Source organism: Ornithodoros turicata, chromosome 5 (assembly GCF_037126465.1).
Source record: "Ornithodoros turicata isolate Travis chromosome 5, ASM3712646v1, whole genome shotgun sequence".
Lineage (NCBI taxonomy): Eukaryota > Metazoa > Arthropoda > Arachnida > Ixodida > Argasidae > Ornithodoros > Ornithodoros turicata.
The window spans coordinates 67,087,363-67,110,178 of NC_088205.1; the positions used below are offsets into that span (position 1 = coordinate 67,087,363).

The 22,816-nt window shown below is 44.9% G+C and overlaps 2 protein-coding genes across 2 annotated transcripts in view; one reads left to right on the forward strand and one right to left on the reverse strand.

Annotated features, from left to right (window-relative positions):
- Window positions 1-16,741, reverse strand: part of LOC135394625 (uncharacterized) — a 214,867-nt gene extending 198,126 nt beyond the window's left edge. Inside the window, exon 1 of the mRNA XM_064625457.1 lies at window positions 16,539-16,741. The gene's annotated coding sequence lies outside the window, so the exon portion shown is untranslated. The remainder of the gene's footprint in view (window positions 1-16,538) is intronic.
- LOC135394624 (retinol dehydrogenase 7-like) overlaps window positions 1-22,816 on the forward strand; it is a 132,628-nt gene that overhangs the window by 6,451 nt on the left and 103,361 nt on the right. The window lies entirely within an intron of this gene.

Consider the following 22,816-nt stretch of genomic DNA (forward strand, 5'->3'; position numbering starts at 1 on the left):
GCTCTGCTCGCGGTAGCGGACCACAAGGTCTTACAAGGTCTACAAAGCAATCTCACTTTAATGAATAGGAACAGTCATCCCTACTGCCATGTGCCTATATTTCTGTCTGCGATTGTGTCTAGCCTTACTACTTGAAACGATACCAGCTGTCAAATTAAATTTCAGCGTCGGTTTTGTGTATTATTGTTCGTGCGCTGAAATCGAAAAGCCTGTGGCATCGCGAAATCGGGGGGGGGGGGCGATATCTTGTAGCTCTGACGGGTCGCAGTGCAGCAAAGTTAGGGAACCAGTGCCGTCCACGATTAATGCAGTGAGCCCTGAAGCAGAGAAATGCTGCCCCAAGACACAACCCTCCGCGCAATTAAATAGTTCGTTAAATAGATCCAGCTAAATACAGCCCCACAAACGTATCCAAGGCTGGGGTTTTCCGCAGACAATTAGATCTTCAGCGTTGTATTTACGTCCAGGCGATTATCTATTGCTTTTACGCTGCACGTATAAGGTGCAGTCATATTATGATGCTGGCATGCCCACCTAACTAATAAAAACAGAGATGACGAAAATACAGCTGCACATGGCGGGGCTTTGATAAATAGCCAGGCACTTAATGAAAGCGACAACAACTTTAAGAAGTTCACTTTAAGATTAATTAAACACCTGGAGCAAACCTGATGCAAAGTATATTGTAATCAGCGCGTGTACTAACTGTATAACCAGATAACATATAGCTCGAAGCGCAGATGGCTTTGGTCGGGGACAGAAACTCTTTTGAAGGAAGCGGAAATTTAAAATTATAAAGTAATTAATTAGAATCACGTTTCATTCTGTTTTCCTGGCATAAAATTGCGGGTTCAAACTTCATTACATCCCAAACTCCATTACACCTTCATCAAAACTTCATCACGAACAAAAACTGTATATACAAAACGTGCTGCGGGGGTTAGTAACGTGTTGAGTAAGTCACAAAAATAGCTTCATAACAACACCTAATAACTTAAGCGCAGCTACTGCGTAACTGCAGTCACTTTTCTCGGGAATTACTTTATAAGAACCATCATTTAAGCCTTGTGTCTTCAAAAAGTAAGCTCCGTCGCACTTATTTTTCAATGTCCATTTCCTTTCCGCATTTTGCCATGTAATTTCTCGGAATTTTCTTAGTGGTACGTATCAGCGTTGAGAGAACAGCATGAAATCTAGAAAAGAAATCTCATCCTCAGCAAGAAATAATAATTAGAATAATAATGATAATAGAAAAATTTCCGGCCCACGCTTCATGAAAGGCCGTGGCGCTATATCATTGGGCTCTACACTAGCTCGTGCAGTTTATCTTACGTTAATGAGTGATAAAACACTGCTGCCAGTGGCCTGTAACAGCCGATGGCTGTCTAACTAAGTGACGAGCTGAACCGGTTGGCACATGACAACAGCGAAGACGACAAAAGTAACACAAGGACAGTCAGGAAACGTCGAACTTTCAACCTTTAATCCTATGAGAAAAAGTTGAAAGTTCGACGTTCCCCGTCTGTCTCTTAGTTACTTTCGTCGCCTTCGCTGATGACTCTCTAAAAACCTGTCCCTGTGCCTGATGCATGTGACTCGTTTTGTCGCACAAAGACATCGTGTCGGGAGTTGACAGGACACTAAACTTCCGGTTGTCGTGCAGTCAAAAATCTTGGCCGTGCGCAGCAGTGTGACGCGCCCTCTACTTGATTTACGTATATTACTTGTACATACGTACCAAATTTCTTAGCAATTCCTAGATGACCGATTTGTAAAATTGGTGCCTTCAATGCCACCAGCAACGGACCGGTTCAGTCGCAGGCTTTGGTGATCTCCCGAGTAAAGTCGAGCAAATATTCTTCGAGTGCAGGAGACTTGAAACGGAGCCTGTTTTGGGTCGCCGTTTTTCGCAGTTGTTGACAGCGTTCGTGATGACTAACAAATGGAACTGATTGACCTGCTGTGAGTGCGACGCACCGATAAGAACAAGTTCGCTGAAGTTGGTGCGACTTCGTTTTATTCTTTGGACGAAAGTATCTGAAGATATCTGATCAAGGATCTGAATAAGGTAAACTTACGCTCACAACTAGCAAACGAACACCCCAATGCAGTCCTTAAGATTGCACTTGCGCAAATCACTTTCACACGATGTTGACGCAATAGTTAAAAACCAAGAGGTGCCATAGTCAAAAACCAAAGAGGTGCCAAATTACCTCATGACACAGCAAACAAGAAGGATTGCTGATCCTGTAATTGAGCAACGCTAAGTAATATGTTTTACGTCGTTTTAAGCAGGCTACCTACCCCACAGCCGTGGTGTGCGGCCCGCGTAGTTCCTACATGGATACGGCCCGCGGACACGAATAAGTTCGGCACCCCTGCTCTACATAATCGTTAGGCAGCTTTCGCTTGCGTCCGATCATGCTATTAGTGTTGCAACATCAAGCTGCCCTTTCATGAAGACAATTTGCATGCCATCTGTGGTTCCTTGTCTACTTTGAGAGGAAGCACGTGATTCGCAGAAAAAAGAAAAACCCTAGGCGCTGGACGTTTTCCAAACAGTCCTGGAAAATGGCTGAAATGGACTCAAAATGTCCTCATGTCGAAATCACTAAATAAGGTACACTATTCAGTGAATCAATGGCGAATTACTTCTAGACAAGGGTGGAGTTCACCTCATTACACGGATGCTTCGCGCGAATGTTTCGCCAAACCCTATTGAAAAAACGTCTGGGGTAACCCCAGAAAATCCTGAGGTTACCCCAAAAAATCCTGGGGTCTTTAAGGTTACCCCAGGACTACTTGGGGTAATGCTGAGGTAACCCCCGGTCGTTCTGAGGTTACCTCAAGAGCTCCTGGGGTTACCCCAATAACGTCTTGGGTTACCACCGTAGCATCTGGGGTTGCATTTAGAGCTTCTAGGGTTGCCTGAGAAAAAGCCGAGGGTTTGCTGTGCTATATCCTTTGAAATTCTGATTATACCTCAGGACCCGTCTGTAAGAGCCTGCTGGGCGCCTCTTAAGAATTTCTGGGACTGCCTTAAAATTGGCTAGCGATTGTTTACCAGGAATCCACACAGTTTTGCAACACGGATCTGTGCCGCTTGAGATGGGAATACTAACACAAGTCGTTGAAACGGATCCGAGAGTAAACTTTGCATGGTATTTTTTTTTCTAAAATATAAGACACCTGCGCGGTAGATTTGGTTTAACAGAGCCACCCTTCCTTGTCGCAGGGGTTGGTAATCCGCGATGCGAGGTAATGTCGTCACCAAAGGTTTAAACGATCCAACCAGTCAACCCGTCGTCAAGACATGGCGTTTCTTGCTCAGTTCTCGATTACTGGAGCCCACAAATGTCGAGTTTTTCGGATAAATTCGAATTGCTTCAAATTTTACCGGTCTACGTTTTTCGGATTTCCTCGGATAAATCCGAAACACCGGAACCCTGCAGGCAATTCTTTAACCTAGAGCATTTTATAAACACCGCTCCAGCGTCATACTCCACTTCCTCGCCTTTTCCGACACATGCACGTTGTAATATTCACGCGTACAAAAAGTCGTTTTTGAGGATTTTGGAAGTAAGAGAAAAAACATTCACAAGGTTTATTTTATTTTTAGCGTGCACACGAGCACTGAAGCAATAGGATTTAATTTAGAAAACGATGGTCAGCCATATATCAGCCCCTTATATTCCCTTGTTCTTTTTCGTACCTCTGCCCTTTAGATCTTATCTTCAACACCAAATCACGTCGTAGATTCGCTCAGTACAAATTACAAGTGGACCCATTACAGCAGAGTCCAATGTTTCCTCTTATCTACGCCGATAACATCATCATTATGTTACCAGGCCAAGCGTAAGGGTCTGTTGTGTAGAAAGTAAAATGAGTTCGAACTGTTCCCAGTAGGACACACTTCAATGACGGCAGCGCTAAACAATTGCAAATACCCTTGCTTTCACCGTTTGTTACTTTATCCTTTATTTCCAATTTCTTTTTTTAGTATTATTATTTTACCTTTATTTATTTTTCTTTTGTTCTTTTTTTTTTCGGAATAGCAAGCCGACATGCAGTTTGGCTGACCTTTCCTCCCTTTTTGTCCTTTGTTCTGATGAATATATCCTCCCCCTCCTTGTTAATAAGGAACAGTATAATTCGACCGTAAAGGAACTGCACGCCTTAGAAGACAGACATTGCACCAGAGCTTTTAGAATTCTTTCATGAAAGAATACAATGTCAAGACGCAAAGAAATCTTCTCCGGTACTTACTGCAAATGGAGAATTTAGAAAGAACAAAAAGGCTCAAGGCACAAGCGAAGATATAGATGTCAATGTATAACAGAAACCTTAGGCGAAAGAAAAATGGACTGGAGGATCAGTTAGGTCACAAATTAATTCCTGCAAGTCGAAAACGTTCTGCGACAGGGATTAAGAAAAAGAAATGGGACGAGAAAGACAGAAAGGCACGCGCACAAAGAGATACCGGCTTTAGAAGAAGCAGAAGAAGATACAGGCTATATGACGAAGGTATAGCAATTTTGTGCATATCCCAGGTGTAGGAGAGAAGATTGAAATGAATTCGAGACGGCAGTTGTGTCTTAATTCTCACCGAACAGATGACGGATCAATACTAGCCGTTATACAAAGCGGTGTAACGCCCCCATACAGTACAGATATGAAAAGAAACTAGCCAAAATGCCGAACCGGCGTTGGCATGATGTAGCGCAGAACGACAGCTGCCTACTCTCTTTTTATTTATTTTTTTTTCTAGGCTCCAGGGATCCGAAGAAATAATTACACGTGGGGGTGCCAGCGAAAGCTTTGCGAATAAACTTAGCACTTCTGTATATGAAAATATATGTTTCTGCTCCTCTGGAGAGCTGCCAGTGAACAGAGAAAAATGACAAGGACGTGCTTATTCGCCGTCCCCGTAGCAACAGCATATTGATATGAGATTTTGCACAGCATATTTATATGAACCCATTAGTTTTTCTTGTCAAGAGGACGACCTATCCACTCTAGGCGATAAGCAATAAATCGAATCTTCTGTGGCCCATATCTTTCCCATATATTTCTTTCTCTGTGACAACTTGCCGCCAGTCTCGGCAGGCAGACCGCCCCCTCTTTCTTATTTTTTTTAATTTCTTTAGATAAACGAACCCTACCTCCCCCATATCTCATAGAGTCAACAATACAAATCAGGCTGCCATTTAGAATTAAAACAGTTTACTCGAAAATGAGTGTCAATGCCCTGGGTCGACCTCTAAGCAATTTTTGCTTTATTTTTACTTTAATTATAATAATAATACGTTGCAATATTAATATTACAATATTAATTGCGTTACTGGATTACCTGATTACAATAATAATAAAAATGCTCCGATGTCAGAGATAAGATACCTTAGTTTCAACCAGACTTGTAAAGTAACGTGAGTAATCTTAAATACTTTTGTGAGTAACTTGATATCTCGCAAATACTTTCGAAGGTCAGCAGTTTGTAATCTAACTTAAATACTCTGTTCAATAACTTCTGCTCATTTTTTAAGTTACCTTGAAGATACTTGTCTATGCGTGACACAGGGGTCGAGCGAAAGGTTCACTTTGTGTCTCGACAATGCGTTTTGGGCTGTACATATGCTTTAGCGCACGACATATTCGAGGGGGGGGGGGGTCTATGTTTATTAAGAAAAAGAAAGGAAAGGTCAGCCAGACGAAGGTCGGCTTGCTATTCCAAACAAAAAAAGGAAAAGGAGGGAAGAAGGAAAAAATGAGGGGACGAAAAGAAAAGGAAAATCAGAAAAGAAAAGGGAAGACAAAGGAGAAAGCGGGAGTAAAGAAAAAGGAAGAGAAGAAAAACAAGAAAGGAAATGGAAATAAAAGCAAAAGAAAAAAGAAAAGGAAAAGAAGAAAATAAAAGGAGAAAAAGAAACAAAGGAGATAAGGAAACGAAAGGAAGAACACAAAATTAAAACTGAAAAGTCACACACAATCACAAGGCGTTGACAGGGTTCGAAGCGTGGAGAAAGCGGAGGAGCGCAGTGGTGACTGCCCACTGGGTCGAGAGAGAAACCCAGGGCTCACCGGGAGCCCAGGAGACCCGTGTCACGCAGAAAGCGGACCACCGCTTTTGTGACTCTCCACTGGTTAGCTTGCTGCACAGGGCCAAGGAGTGTTGCGAGAGAAACGTCTGTCCGTCCGTTCGTGCACCCAAGCTCTGAGAGGTGTTGCCAGAGCACGGCCCGATGATGGTGGTGACGGTGAGGAGCTGATGAGAGATATTGTCTTCTACAGCCCAGCAGGGGCAAGTGGGAGATGAGACGCGGCCCGTTTTGAACAGGAGTGAACGGGTGATGGCAACGTTCAGCCGGAGACGATGTAGAAGGGTCTCCTCCTCGCAGGTACAGCGGCAGCCGATGACAAACTCCAGTGAGGGGTCGGTGGACTGCAGGAACGCATTAGGTCGGATAGCGTCTACAACAAACTGGCGGGTGCCGTCGCCACCGAGACGCCGTATAAGCAGGCGACACGCAGACACCGGGAGCGGTAGTAGGGGCACCGGCGTGGCCGCATCAAGCGCGGCGCGTCTCGCAGCCGCGTCAGCACATGTGTTTCCGTGTAGCCCTGTATGCCCGGGTACCCACTGAAGGCAGATACGTTGGCCGACCGAGGAGAGTTGGGCGTACTCCTGAAGAACTGCGCAAGTATGCGGAAAGCCGCCGTAGCCGCCTGTACAGCGTTGGTCACAGTGTCCCGGAAAATGCGCTCGTCTTCCAGCGTGCCGCTTAGTGGGACCGAGTCGATGGCCGCCTTGTACTGTTGCCAGTCCGTTCGCCTGACAGCATGGGACGTTGCGAGTTGGCGAATGCCCCTGACGCCGATCAAAACGGGGAGATGGGCGCTACCGAGTGTGTCCGCATCCACGCGCCAGACCAGCCGCAGCGCTAAGCACGCTGAAGTGACAGTGATGTCCAGGAACGACGAGAGGAACGCACTGTAGACAAACGTGGGTGAGCCGTCGTTGAGGACACAAAGACTGTGGTCTGCAAAGAGGCTTGCGAGCCGCTCTCCTCTTGCATCGCTGTGGGTACATACTACCCCAGATGGCATGATGAGCGTTGAAATCGCCGCACAGCTCGAAAGGCGGGGGAAGGCTGGCGAGGAGCGCAGCCAAATCATCGACATTGTAGTTGACTGCCGGCGGGAGGTATAGAGATACGACTGTGACATCCAAGGAGCCCAGGCGAACTGAGCAGCAGGCGTACTCGCCGAAACCTTGCGCCTGCACGTCGCGCTGAATGACCGGAGTGTCAAAACGAACGAAAATGGCAGCGTGGCTTCGTGAACCATGGGGCTCCGAAAGGTGAGTAACATAATTAGACAGTCGAAAGTCAGGCGAGAGTCCACATTCTGCGATTCACATGACAGGGAATTTATGACGCCATGCAAACTGGCGAAGTCCGATATCTTCGACCGTAGCCCTCTGGAATTGCACTGGAAGATGGCCGTGGTTTCGTAGCGCACTGACGTCGAGTGCTGCATGCCATTATTCATTATGGGTGGCAGGGGCACGAAGACCACTGTTGAGCAGTGGCTCCAGAGCAAGCACAACTTGAACTGGTGACAGACCAGGCAGACGCAGGAAACTGGTGAACGATGGCGCGCAGCGCAGCGAAGAGCATGGGGAGGATAGCGTCAAAGTGGGCGTCCTGTCCCTTGGGCAGCCGGGTGGAGCTTCCTAAAAAAGGCCCAGATACTTGGGGTCGATCGGCATCGGACGTGCGAGGGCCAGGTACTGCAGGAGGTGGAGGCGCTGAAGACTTGACAACCGAAGCGTAGGCCTTGTGAGATCGGGGTGCTTCGTTTGTTTCTCGTAAGGGTTGTTCACTCCTCAGAACGCGTGGGAAGACTCGGGAGATATTCGGGATATCCACGTCACTCTTGGAAAGGGGTAGCGTGCAGCACCTCGGGTTTGGGAGCATGCATGAGGCGGTGTGTTGTCATAAACGGTATACGGGTAAATTATTGGGACACCTAACAGGCAGGATATATAAATAATAAAATATTAATAACTAGAACGCGGATAAATACTCACTAAAAGCTCACGAAATATGAATATCAGTAAACACAAAAAATCTGAACACCGAAATATGAAGTTATGACTGTGAATATATGCAATGTTCTTCATCATTGCTGGTATGCAGGCAATGGATCTAATGCATGTTTGACAATATTTGCGCGCTGTATTGGGGATTACACGGTAAAATAAAGTAGACTTTGTTCAGGAGCGCACAACAAAGAAGGCTTGCGACACATATATAACTCATGCAGCTGAAGGCTTTGCTTTCGGCACTGCACCACAGTGCAGACTAAAATTCGAACGCCGCCCGTCTTCGTAACTGTCAATAAAGTGCCGAAGGCGAAGTGTGGCACACGGGCCATACACGACCAGCGAACGCACTGCGATGTCATATGCGAAGGCGCAAGCATTGAGCGCCGCTGTAAGAAAAGATCTCGAACATTTGCGGGTTGCATTTCGCACTGGAGCAGCCAGGGTGGAGGAGGCTAAACACCGCATCCCACCGAAGCATCGAAAGTATTCTATTGTGACCGAGATTCTCGCGAAAGATGAACCAAAACTTTCGCGAAGCCAGCTTGAACCTTAATGAAAAGAAAAGAAAAAAAAAGAAGAAAGTTCTCGCACCTGGTAACCTGGACATATGGCATTTTCATTCGGAATATGTCATAACAAGAGCACCATAGAGCCATTTGAATCGATCCCAAGCCACGACTAAAAGTGTTTTTTCATCGTTCAGGTACGAATTCATATATCAAAAAACAAAAAGAAACGAATTTGCGTGAAAATAAGCGCTCTATTAGTTATTATAACGCTCTATTACAGTTAGAGTTAAAGTAAAGGCGAGGAGAAAGACGATAGTATCGCGCGGGGGTGGGGGGTGGGGGGTACGTATTAATTTTTTGTTAACAGGGTGCGCGCAATCGGATAGCAATTTTAAGAAGCAATTGTTCCTGCCAGCTTGTAAAGCTTTTTGCTAATGCAATTTTCAACTTCACGCTTTTCGATTCCTTTGACAGCGACTTCCAACTGTGACGCCAAAGGATCTTGAAAGTAACGAGTTACTTTCAAGAGTATTTTATACTCTATCTTAAATACTTTCGAGATTGGACGTTCTATTCAGTTACTTTTTTGCCCGGTACTCAATAACTTAACTTAACTACCTTTTGTGACTATCTTGTACAAGCCTGGTTTCAACCTGCCACGGTGTTTTTACTTTTTCTCGGCATACGTCCCATGCTGTATTGTGTTAACAAAAAGCGGCGAACCAGCTACGGTTTGCGCATGAACACAATAGCGGACACTGCGCTCCGCGCACGGTAATAAACAAAGACAGCAAACATTCACTATGGTCGAAAGAAGTTCGGCAAGAATCAAGTCACATACGGTGAAAGTGGGTACAAGAGTCGCAATGTGTCCATTTGGAAATGAGTTCGTTTGTAATGGGATGAAAGTGGATTTTCCATTCCCTCTGGACACTTCGCTTTGGCGAATCTCGTATGTAATGTAATTTCCGTTCAGTACACGTGAAGAATGATGACAATTTGAAAAAAGAAAACATTATAAAAGAAAACAGCTGTGTGTTAGATAGGAGCGTAGGTTAGACGTTTGAGATCGCGGTTTATATATGCCGCATTAAAACCACAGGACGATAACGATAGAGAGTTTTACAATGGGGTACCCAACCGCTCTGGGGCCGCAAATAACAAAGGCATTGCGCAAAACACTGCTTGGGTACGCGGGACGACCCCTGATTTCCATGGGGATCCAAACTGCATGGTTACTCCGGTATTTGGGTACTACTTGAGTATTCGAAACGACCTGATAACGTTCCTGTGGAAAGAAAGAGGGAAACAAGTAAAAATATGTAAGCGAAGAGAACATAGAATGGAAGACAAGCAACCCGTGCTAACGATTGCAGAATCCCCCAGAAGTATAACCCAAATGAGAAAAAAGTAGAAAACACATCCTGTGGTGGTGGTGATGATGATGATGATGACAGTCTTGTGAGGTAACAGTAATAGCTACTTTTTTGTAGTAACTAGTTACCGCTTTTGCTAAAATTAACTGTGAAATGTAAATGTAACTAAGTTACTCAGGCACTATTGCAATATTTTCCACGCGTCAGTTCTCTAGCGTCATTTTGTCGAGGCTTCAGATGCCCTGCCGTTTTTCCCAACCAAGAACAACATGAATTTTGTCATCGCATACGCAGTCAAGATGACCTTGGATTATCTCCCATTATCTTATAGATTGGCCCATAGGGGGGAATATGTTTATTATATAAAAAAATAGGAGGGAAAGGTTAGCCCATAGGAAATCCTCTGTTTATAATACGGTATAACTAATGCTTGAAAAGTACGAAAACTTTTAGTTACATTTATTCGGCTTTTTAAAATGTAAACTAAGTTACTTTAATACATGGTACCTGTAGCTGTAACTAGTTATATATTTCAAAAAATAACCGTACCTCAGCTACTATTTTGGCAGGCAAACTGCAGCGGTAACTTAGTTGCTTTTCTAACTTATATTACTAACCATGATTGGATGATGATAATGATGATAATCGTGATTTCCTGATGATGCTACAACAACAGAGGATCATAATGCGCCAAGACAATGGCAAAATCCACAGACGTTTTTTTCCTTTTTTACCGCATTTTTATGTATACATGTGATTCATTTAATGTGCTGTGCAGGCGAACGTGGTAACTTCTAACGAGCGTTCGGTGATCAAAACGTAATGTACGCACAGGAGAAAGGAGAGCAACATTCGAGTTCTCCTCCAGCAGTCGATTGCGACGCCCTCTTGCACCATACGTAACGAGACCACGAAGGGTTTCATAAAGTGAAGTCCCCACATACACCGAACACAGAAGAGGAGTATCAGTTGCTTTTTGAACGCGACGCAGTAAACTCGTGTCGTCTGTTTTCGGCTTCGTCACAAGGGGTTGACAGTATTACCCCGTTCCGCTCATCGCAGCCACCGTCGTTTCATCATGATCCTCACCATATCAAAGGAAGCACTTCTCATCACCGGATTCAGTGGATCACCCTACAACGTCGCAGTCGACAAAAAGCTGAGGCTTTGCCCTCGGAAAGTCGTTAGGATGGACGGAAGATGAGAAGATTCGTTTCCTCTACGCACAGTTGTCTCGCAACGTAAAGCCACCGAATTATTATTATTATTATTATTATTATTTCTTCTACGAGCACTTGGAAAAACTGGCGCTCAGGTCTTGTATCTCGAACGTGCTCGATGCTGACGAAACCTGCTTAGACCATGCTTTATGCCAGCGACGTTTCGTGTTGCGCTGGCATTCCAATCGTTCATTCACTGTCTACACGGGAAGGGGGCAATCCTTGAAAGAATTCTTGTTTTGTTTTGTTTTTTCTGTGCCTCCTTTTTTTTTTCAATATATTGATCTTTTACACTGGCTTACATAACAGAGAGACGAAACAAAAACAATAGGACGTTTCGACACCAATACAGGCGTCCTCATCAGCATGAACAGAACGAAATGTTTTACAACGTTTACATTTATGACAACATTTCTTTGTGTTCATGCTGATGAGGACGCCTGTATAGGTGTCGAAATGTCCTATCGTTTTTGTTGTGTTGCTCTATTATGTAAGCCAGTGTAAAAAAAAAAAAAAATCAATATACTGCATGAAGATGCTTCCTGGTCTATTTTCACCCCCTTTTTCTACGGAAAGAAAATAAATTGAATATTATGATCAGGATATTTAATATAACCAAGTAAACTTGTGTAGTACAAGTTCGATACAATTACAATTTCAATATAATGTAGCACAAACTAAATACACAAAATGCCTACACTACGCCACTAAGGAAGCCAGTGGCAATTCAAGGAATACGACGAATACAAGGAATTGCACAAGGAATTATACAACGAATAAAAAGGATGAGAAGGCGTTTAGGCCTACTGCAGGGATTCTCAAGCGGTGGAGAATTCCCCCTGGGGGAGGGAGAATGACACCATGTAACATATGTTACACATGTGTCATGTGTCATGTCATGGGTGTCATGTAACATATGTTACCTAACAAACATCCATGTGCGTCACAGTACAGAGAACCAGCAACGCCTCGACTGTATGTCATGATGGCTCCTGGGGGGGGGGGCACGATACTGGAAGGGCCATCTAGCGGTAATGTTGCTCGCCATAAACGATACTTTCAAGAAGCTTGGAATACACAATAAATTACCTCATTTTTTTACGCGTGTATTGCTTCGGAGTTAATATGGAGGCGGGGGGATAACACTTTGGTGAACGGCAAAAGGTGTGCATGCAGCAAGAGAACCATTGCCTTGGTGAGTCGAACATTGTATGTAGGCTCATCGACAGCCTTTCACCACAGTTCGAGATCGCGTTCGCCAAGCTTCAGGTGGCACAGCGCTCTGAACAACAATAACAACAACAACAACAAAAGAAATTAATGAAGGAAAGGTGATGATGACATGGGAGCCTACCCCAATTCCAAGAGGTCCTACACTGAAGTCCCTACAAAAGACTGCGCTTATCGCGAAACAATCGCCGCCAGAGCTACCTCGTGCACCGCAAAATGACGCAGCTGCCAAACAGAGCCCCGTAATGGTTCCTCCTAAGACTCGCCACTGTGCCTCATTTGGCATCAAAGGCTATTTGCACTGGGACAGTGAAAGCCCCAACAAGACACGTAGACCCTTTTGAAAGGTGTTAGGTGTCTGGCCCTCCATGAGGGATGCAGATCTGACTGCACGTGTGAACCGTATTGCACGCTGTTCTTTGGAATCCGTTTATTAGGTTATGCGCACTGTCGGTGTGTGATGTTGTGATTGTTGCCACTGTACTCTATGTTTGTTTATGATATATTGCGCTGTCGTGATGTTGCGCACGTGCGCTCGGTTTGTATATGATTTTGTGACCCCAATCCTTCGTTTTGGTGGGTGCGTGTGTTACGACGCGTTTCTATTCGTTCTTTTTTCTTTCTATTTTTTAATTTTGTATTATTTTTTAGTTGCGGAATTGGTTGGGTGCCGAATTCAATTTATCTGTTTCCTGTAAATTTACTTATCAACTTATCAACACGTGCGTCCGCGGCTGAAGTTGAGGGGTCGGGACACGGGGATGCCGACCCAGGGTCAAGGGTCTTGTGATCCGAAAAAGATCAATTTTTCAAAGGAACGGAATTCACAAAATTTCCTTCACTGCGTCTCTTCGAAAGGAAGTCATTCGAAAGGAAGTTTTTTGTATACTGGAATTGGAGAAGGTAAATGACATCGTTTTGTTTTTAAAGGACGGCGACCGTGTGGCACACTAGTCTGAGATTTTTCAGCAGTCAGGCTGGCTTTGTGATATTTTGAACATTTCGTAGACAAGTGAAATAAATATTCTATTCAGTCATTCGCAATGCCTACGAGGACTACGAGCAGAGAAAGCGCTGTACCATTACCGCACTAAGCTACTCGCCTGAAATAATTATGGACGTGTCCTGATTCATTCGACACCGCGATACTCTTTCGACGTTGGAAAAAAGCCGAAAAACCCAGAAATTCGGTCCTTAAAGCAGTATAGCATGTGTTATGCGAGTCACCCTGTTGTCTCCTTCATCACATGCATATGCTTTGCTTCTGCTCGAAAAATGTAGTGGCGAGATTCCTGGGCTTGCGTAACCTGAGAAAATTGTGATATAGAAGCCCGCATTATCTTTTGTGGCCTGTCACGAATCCAGACAGGTCCTGGACAGGAAAACGAAAAGAGAAGTACGAAAGGTCGTTCAATTTCAATTATAAAACCATTGTTCGTACAGCTGTAATCGTATACCCCAAGAATATATGGGAAGTCGTAATTGGAAAGTTTCTAGTTTCACGCAATCACCACTAATTACAGCGACCTCTAACAACGGCAACAACTGGATACTGACGATGAGATGGGGTGTTTCACCGCAGCGGTGCGGTACCGCTTCCAATATATTATGTGAGCTCGCTAAATTACACGGATGTTTAGACGGAAACTGACCCGAAGAAAATTGTTTAACCTGCCATAGGGTTTGCTATTTCTCTCCAAGAAACAAGTACGATCAGTTTCCCGCAATAATGAACCTATTCCACTGAGTCGAACATATTTGTCGCGCAGCTGCGTGAGGCAGAACGGAAAATGTGCGTACTCAACAACGTACCGGGCAACAACAATTTCTGAAAGTGACAAACTATTTTTCTCCTCTAATATCCTTCTTTTGCATTCCGCCTCACTTCCTGAAGTGCATTATCGTATCGTGCTGTTAGCGCGACAGACACCTGCACAAGATAGAGGGAACTGCCCGGAGAGTAATTTATCATCGTTTTCAATATATTATCTTCTGTTGAAACAGTGTAAAAACTTCACTTTCTATAATGAATATTGCGACATCCCGGTTTATGTAACCGCAGTACGTTCACCATCGTCATAGGAGACAAGACGGTGACCAGCCAGGCTCGCGTGGCTGGCGTGGGCCCGTTATTACGTTTCACAGGGCTTGCACTCAGTCCTGGACCCCCGGTCGGTATGCGACTATATCCCAGCGCTCAAAATGCCAGCTTTCAAAACCGACAATACCAAAATCACAAATTTCAAAATCAACGGTTATACCTGCGAGGTCTGAGAATGACCGTATTTCAAGGTATAGGATATCAACAAGCAACGTGCCAGCTTCGCGTGTTTTCGATGTTCATCGGAGTTGTTTAGCGAATGAAATGCACATTTTAGCGGCGGTTAGGCTTAGTAGGGCGGACGCGCTGGAGCAACATAAAACGAAGCGACGTTGGTTAGTTTATGGTAACGAGATACCTTTTTTGGTGCTGTAGTGAGACCAAGGTTCAAGTTTGTCTCACTACAGTTCCCCCGCGTGTTGTGGTCGGTGCCAGCATTAGTGTGCAGATTTGGGATTTTGAACGTGTGGATTCTTAACTGTGGTAAGGGGACTCCGCGCTTGTTGCTTTGCCTTAAAACCGTTAGTGAGGCAACCAGGGCCGGCTTCTAATTTTCGCTTCCGGGGGGAGACAAGTCGGAAATTGTGCTCCCTCCCACCTGCAACCTCGATTTTCTTTCTCTCTTCCGTTGTCCTAAAGGGGCTCCTTTCTGCCCGAAAGGTGTCCTTTTGCCACTCCTTAGGGCGGGCTCAGGGGCGGGGGGCAATTGCCCCCCCCCCTGCTCCCCGTTGACGCCGGCACTGCAGGTAGCTTTGAGCAGTCATCACCTCCCAGCGTTCTTAGTCTTGTTACTGTTCAAGTGAAGTATCCCACCTCCACGGGACAATTACATACTTGACGAAACTGGTGGTATTAATAAAGACAGAAGTGCAAGAACATGCAGAGCGTGTTGGTTAGTTTGAAACATGACGGAACAACGCGAGGAGGACGAGGAATAAAAGAATAATAATAATAATAATAATTATTATTATTATCACAACGAGGCATGTGAACGGATTTAACATACCAGACTTGTTATCGCACTTAACACATGCGTCGTCCGTGGTTTTTTCGCCTGCCGCTCAGACATCGCATTGTTCGCGACTGGCACTACGCTCAACGTGTCGTCCACATCTCCCCTCCCCCCAAGGAATGTCAGTTACAGATATCATGTCAAAACTCACTGAGCGCTACTATCGCAGACGTCCCACTCTTGAATAGTCAAAAGAGCTTTCTAAAATTGCAGTTAGTCAGTGCATACACTGTCTGCCTGTCACTGACATCCAGACTGGCCATAGTAATAACGTAAAATGACTTCGCAGATTCATTCGGCAAGTCCTTCCTGAATAATCGTAACGTTAACGTGAAGTTTTCATCTATGTGAACATCCTGTGGAGACTACTCCGCCCAAGAACTTTCCTGATGAAACGTACTGCGCTCCGTTGGAGATTTCTATAGTCTGCAAGTTCCATAGCGCCGGAAGGAGTGAAGGTCCTTTCCGATTGCCGGCGCTGCACGGGCATTCGCGAAATACATTTCTGTACAGTGTCTCTACTGTACAGGCGAGCTACTACTTCTGTACAGGAACTGTTACTCTTTCTGCTACACGGCAATGCCTATTATCTTGTCGTCGTTGTCAATTACGGAGATTTTGTCTCAAAGAGTAATTTTGAAACATCTCTTGTACGTCAGCCGCGCGATCCAGAGAAGGGTGGTTAAAGTTGAATGAAGTGAAAAGCCTGCTGTTCTCCGCATCGCCAGTGTTTCAAGAACGCTATATTATGCACTGATGAACGATGTACGAACGTTAAGTCAGTAGTCTCGAGGAAAACAGCGGCTACGTTGATCACGAATGTTATTTCACACGGATATCACACGCCAACGTGAAAACGCCATCAACGTAAAGAACAAGTTCCTCCTCTCAGCCGGCGAGGTACGACGGTGTCCAAAGCAATTTGCAAACGATAACGTCACTGTTTCATTCACACGACGTTTAAGGCATTCACCGAAACTCACCTTCAAAGCTCATCACCCTAACGGTTCCACCCAATGGCGTCGTCTATCACGTGGCAGATAGCAGAACATGGAATGTGCATCCACGAAAACCCAACACAGGTCCTCCTGGGGTACCTCTCCTGGGGTACTTGACAGCGGTACAGCGTGCGTCTGCTTCTCACCTGGAATCCGAAACGCACGGTTTGAATCCCGGGGATCGTCGAACTGCGTCACCAAACGAGAGGGAAGGCCACCTATTAGAGGGCGAGAAGGTATCGTAGGAGCGCCTCCTCGCGGCGGCATCAACAAGCACGAAATGCGGATCGATATTTTTGTGAAATCCGCTTGTTTTCCAGATGGTAGAAAGAGATATTAAAGCCGCGCTGTAAGTGAGTAGAAGTGACAAATCAATAAAAGGCAAAACGAACGGTATAGGAAAAGGCGCAGAGCCGGTAGGGATTGATGTTGTCACTGTACTGTGGAAGACGGAGTGACACTTTTTTTCCGCTTGATCTGCGGCGCGGCGAGCGTGTCATCGCAGGGATTCGCGTGTTACGGATCCTTGGGAAATTTCGGTGGTGTTTCGGAGGTTCAAATGTCAGCATGCTCGCAATCCTGTATCATTTACGTGATATTCAGGATGAAACGGAAGCGGAGACCAGGTAGAAACATTTGCTGTGCAAGCAAGCTGCTACCGATACTTTATCTGTGAAGCTCATGTTACGACGCGTTTCTCTTCTTTCTATTTTTTCTATTTTATTTCTATTTGTTCCTTCTTTTTTGCAGTTGCAGAAGTGGTCGGGTGCCGAATTCAGTTTCTCCATATTTTTTTTATAATTTAATTATCACCTTATCAACTTATCATCACCATAATTGTTGACATCATGCGGAATGTCAAATCTAGGGTTATTATTGTTCCGCATAACTTGCATCCTAAACCCAGGTGCCTAACAAAATCAAACAAAATATATTGTATTGTTGTGTACACTATATTCATGCAGCGTTTGAGCTGGGTTTCCGAGATTAATGGTTACAAACAACCACAACATTAAGATATTTTGCACACATACAAAAAAAGTACTGTCAATGACACCGACAGCGGGACAGCGGAATTTACGGTAAACGGCTGTGCCACGATTTTATGGAGTGGAGTCGAGCGTCCTGGGCCAACTTTACAGGCAGCTGTGCCGACATTTGTCTTAAAGCATCTGAAGACATCCCAGGAAGAAAAAAAAACACCCATACAGATGTTGATGTTGAAAAAAAAAACGAAAAAAAACTGAGCATTTGACCCAGCTTGAAATGTACTTCAGGAAAAGTCAGTGCTGCGCGAAACGCAGTTACCGCAATCGATACGTTTTTCGGTATCCAAGTGCGGATCGTGATGTTTTTTTTTTGTTGTTTTTTTTTCAGTCGGTACCGGAAAAGTATTTTCGTTACAAATTTATGGTAAGCGATCTCGGAACTTCGTCGTTATCGATATGTCCCCACCCTTTCTTCACCGGACACACTCCTTACTTTCATTCATTGTGACTCTCCTAGCGTGTATGTAGGAAAACTATGCACGCCAGATACTGCTAAAAGTACATAAATATGTATGTATAAAAGCATATAAATGTGTATATGCTGTCTAATAAATATTCTGTTTTCTATTGCAAGACATAAGCGAGATTCGTATAAGCACACCGGGAGGAAATGGACTGAAAGGAAGGAGAGGAAATACGTAAACATATATATAAAGAAAATCTATTACATTCACCTGATGATATGTACAGTGTAAGCAGTGTACGTAAACATGACACCAACTGTCAATTTTTTGCAACAGTTCATAAAGTTTCGAGGCATATATTCCAGTCGTCCTGCCCTAAAATCACGTTGTAACGCAAAAAAAAAAAAAAAAGTGTCTGGAGCTCGTTCAACAATACCAAAATACCGTTGTTTTTGCTGCTCCTGACGCTAACGCGTACCATGTTCAGGTGGTTAACAATGCCTACTGTGTATACCTTCTACTGCAGAGCGGTAACATTTGGTCAGTGGCGTCGCTAGGGTACGCGTCACCCGGTGCGGGAGCTCTTTGCGTCACCCCCCACCCCACCCCACCCCACCCCATGCCCCCATTAACGGATACGTTTCCGTACCAGGCGGTTCACGATAAATAAACATATTACACCACACTCAGAAAAAAAAAGTGCCTCACAGAAAGCTCCTCATGTTGTTTTTGCAGTCACCGTGCCGCAGAGAACGGGAGGAAGCGGCAGTATTGGTGCGGCGCGTCACCCCTTCCGTCGCTTCACCCGGTGCGGACCGCACCCCCCGCACCACCCTAGTGACGCCACTGCGTACAGGTACCCCTGGCTTTTATTCACATGTGTGCGGAGTCTCATATTCATACGAGCAGTTCCGTTGAGAGTTCAGAGACAGCTATGCACCCTGCGCAACAACGTTAAAGCAGGGTTCACACTATTGCGTTTCAATGCGTACGTACGGCTGCGTGCGTACACGTACGTACAGACCATTCCGCTAGACTGTTCACATACATGCGGGCACAGAAAGCGTTGGCCAATGAGCGCCTTGCGTCACATCCGTTTGTGACAAGCAAAAATGGCGGAATGCTTGGGAGCCGCGTCTCAGTGCGATGTGACAGAAAGCGAGGACTCCAATGAAAGCCTATCAAACAAGGCTCTTGAATGTGTCACGGCATATTTAGAGCATGCCGATGTAGTTGACTGGGCACTCGTTGCACAGTTTGCCTCAGCAGCATTGCTTTTGGAGCAGCGCGGACGAAGACGGGTCTGGGTCAGAGATCTGCTGGTGCCGCGGCATCAGTTTGGTGAATTTCACCACCTCGTGCGAGACATGCGCCAAGGTGACGGTCAAGACTTCTTTGACTATTTCCGGATGTCGAAAGAGAGGTATGGTTATTAGCGCGCACACATTTCTTTTCGGACTTGCATTTCGTTGGATACGATACTTATATGCTGGTTTTCATTCGAGGTTCGACCACTTGCTGTCACTCGTTGGTCCTCTGATCGAGAGACAGAATACATCGTTCCGGCAATCAATATCGCCGGCTGAAAGACTCTGTTTAACACTGAGGTGAGGCAAACATGTAGTAATCCAAGCCCCTGCAAAATGTGGCTCTGTGTACTATAACTACAAAGGCACACACAGCATTGTTCTTCTTGCAACCTGTGACGCAACATACAAATTCACTATGGTTGATGTGGGAGAGTGTGGGTCGAGAAGTGATGGAAGCATCTTCCGCAACAGCTATATATGTGATCTGTTGAACGACTGTGAGAAACTGCCTGACCCACAGTGCCTTTCGGGAACATCTGTAAGCATGCCTTGTGTCCTACTAGGCGATGAGGCATTCCCGCTAATGAAGAACCTAATGCGGCCATACCCTGGGAGACACTTACCACTCACTTGCAAAGTGTTCAATTACAGACTTTCCAGAGCAAGAAGGATTATTGAAAATGCTTTCGAGATTCTCTCGAGCCGCTGGAGAATTTACCGACAGCCCATCAATGCTTCCCTCGAGACAGTGAATGCTATTGTGTATGCCACTGTCTGTCTGAACAACTATCTAAGGACCTGTGACGAAACAGAAGGAAGGCATGTGTACTGCCCTCCAGGGTATTCAGACTATGAAGATGTGTCTGGCAGCGTGCACATGGGACAATGGCGACAGAGTGTGACTAGTGGTGATGCATTGAGGGACATGCAGAGAGTCGGGTCCAATATGCATTCGAGATCTGCAAAAGGGGTCCGTGACATACTTGCACAGTATTTCTGCTCTGCATCTGGTGAACTGTCATGGCAGTATAGAGTAGTGCTGAGGGGCTCACGTGTTGACTGAGACTGCAACTGGCTATGAACAAGTGAAGCAACATAAATGATTTAATTCGCTCATTCATCAAATTCAAGACTGAACAAGACATTCTGCATTTGCATGTATGCTAGACGCTTTTTTTTTCACTTCCAAGGACCGTAGTCTGTTCCGAAGACTTAATAAAAATAAAGTTTCTTCGTCATCCATGTCCAAATGAGGTCTGGTGCACCGTCCCCCAAGTTGCATATTTTCCGTTGCCTGTGTCAATATCGAAGCGAGGCTTTCCTCAGATGCTTTCCTTTTCTTCGGTTCTGGTCTTGCGGCTGGGGGTGTCATCTCCAAGCTTTGCAGCTCTTGGCTGCGTAGCTGAGAAAACGTCTCATATGGCAGAAATGGGCCATCCATACTGTCCTGTGACCAATAAGTGTGAAGACGTTAAATACAAAGCTACTTAGCTATGTAGTGTAGGCTTTAGTTCACCACACTTCACACTTCATTCCACCATCCCTCATTGTATTGTTGCTGCTGTAGTTAGGATCTGAGAATACAGTATTAATTTGCTGCAGTGTGGTACTACCAAAACATAGTAACGCAATACCGCTAGCCGCTACTCCACAAAAAGTAGGGCAACACTAGCGTCATTACAAACTTGAAGAAGTAACGCAATACCCCTACCAAATAAAAGAAACGTAAATACTATGCCATCGCTACCATACCCCTCTCTAGGCAACACATTATCGTAGGCATGTCGTTGCGTGTCTAAAGACTGCAGTATTTATTCAACATACTGAAAGACAAGGCATATTATTTGATATTGAGCTTATAATTGTGTTTTGTTTAAGGTATCCATGAATCCCAACTTCAGGCTTTTCCCTTGCTTATTACTGATAGATTGAGCAGTTCTCCTTGTGGTCAACTGGTACAACTGCCATCATAAGTGAACTCTCACCGAGTCACCAGTGGCTAGCTACCATGTGGTAAAAATACCAAATGAAAGGCATAATGTTTGCTCATGCTTTCCACAGGTTAATTACATTTGACTGCTACGATTAAATGTACGCAAAGCTGGCTGGTCCAGACAGCTCATTTTCTTGTCCTTTTTGTTTTGTCACTGGTTCGCCTTTCCCAAATATTTTGTACGTTCGGAAGACAAAATCTGTCCTAGGGCTTTAAGCTACACAAAAGGTATCTGAAAAAACTTGACGCACCTTACAACACTGTAATACTACAATAGCGGTCTACATACCTGGCTTGAACAAGCCTCAGGCGTGCTGCCCTCCTCTTCAATGTTGCTGTCCGTGTGGCTCTCCACACAAGAGAGCAACAGCCCTGCAATTACAGCGCATTATGTGCTTGCTATGACAAGCACAGCTTTCATGGCATATGCATAAGCTTTCCTTTGAGAAAAAGGGACACACAATAATTCAGATGATGTGAATGCACTATTTATGTTACTTATGAAATAAGTAGAGAAGTAAGAAGTCCGGAGTCCCTCAAGGCTCTGTATTGGGTCCTATCCTGTTTTTGATGTACATCAACGATTTACCTGACTCTGTTCAATCAACAATCAGGTTGTATGCAGACGACGATTTGATTACCAGACGAAAGGTATCAGGCCTGGCGTTCTTTCATAAGTTATATTATGATCACCCCCTTCCCCACCCCAGTTACTGCCAACCCCCTCACAAGTTATTTCCACGACTTGATCACCAGTACAAAGTACTTGCTCTACCTACGCGAACCAAAAAATTCCTCTACTCTCCACACCAGCTGATGGTATCAAACTGGAATGACCTTCCTTCTCGCATAGCATCAGACCGAAATATATCTTCATTTATTTCCAAGTGCTATGATCATTTTCAAAACAAATGAATTTGAAAGTCTTGGGGCGGATATATTTAATGGCATAAAGAAGGGGGAGGGAAAGGTTACCACCAACACAGCAACTTATTATTTCTATTCAAAACCAAATGAAATTAATGTAGATGAAAGACAGGTGACAAACTACACTGTTGTCGACAGTAACAGCATTAGCCTTTGCTGCTGCCTGGCATGGCATGGCCATCATAACTTTCCTATGCATTACGTATACTCACTAGACACTTCATTGTCTCTTGACGGTGTATGCACAACTCCCCCACATCACATCCTGCCCCATTGTGCCTTGGGGTAGTGGGCCGCACCTTAAGTGGCGAATTTCCCCATTCATTATCATTAACTTATTTGTTGTTGTTGTTGTCCCCATTTGGGTGAGGGGCAGGCGGTGGTTGCTGCCTGGACACAGCTGATGTGGAGGAACAAGGAGCAGGGAGCTTCTTGGTCCTGAAAGCAGAATAAGGTGGATTAATTACCTGTGAGCATAGTAATATCATGCTAGCATTTGGGGAGCAGAATTGAGGGTTTTGAATTCAGATGATATGAGATTAATCTTTAATTTCGTTGTGCTCACTTGTTTCTGATGTGT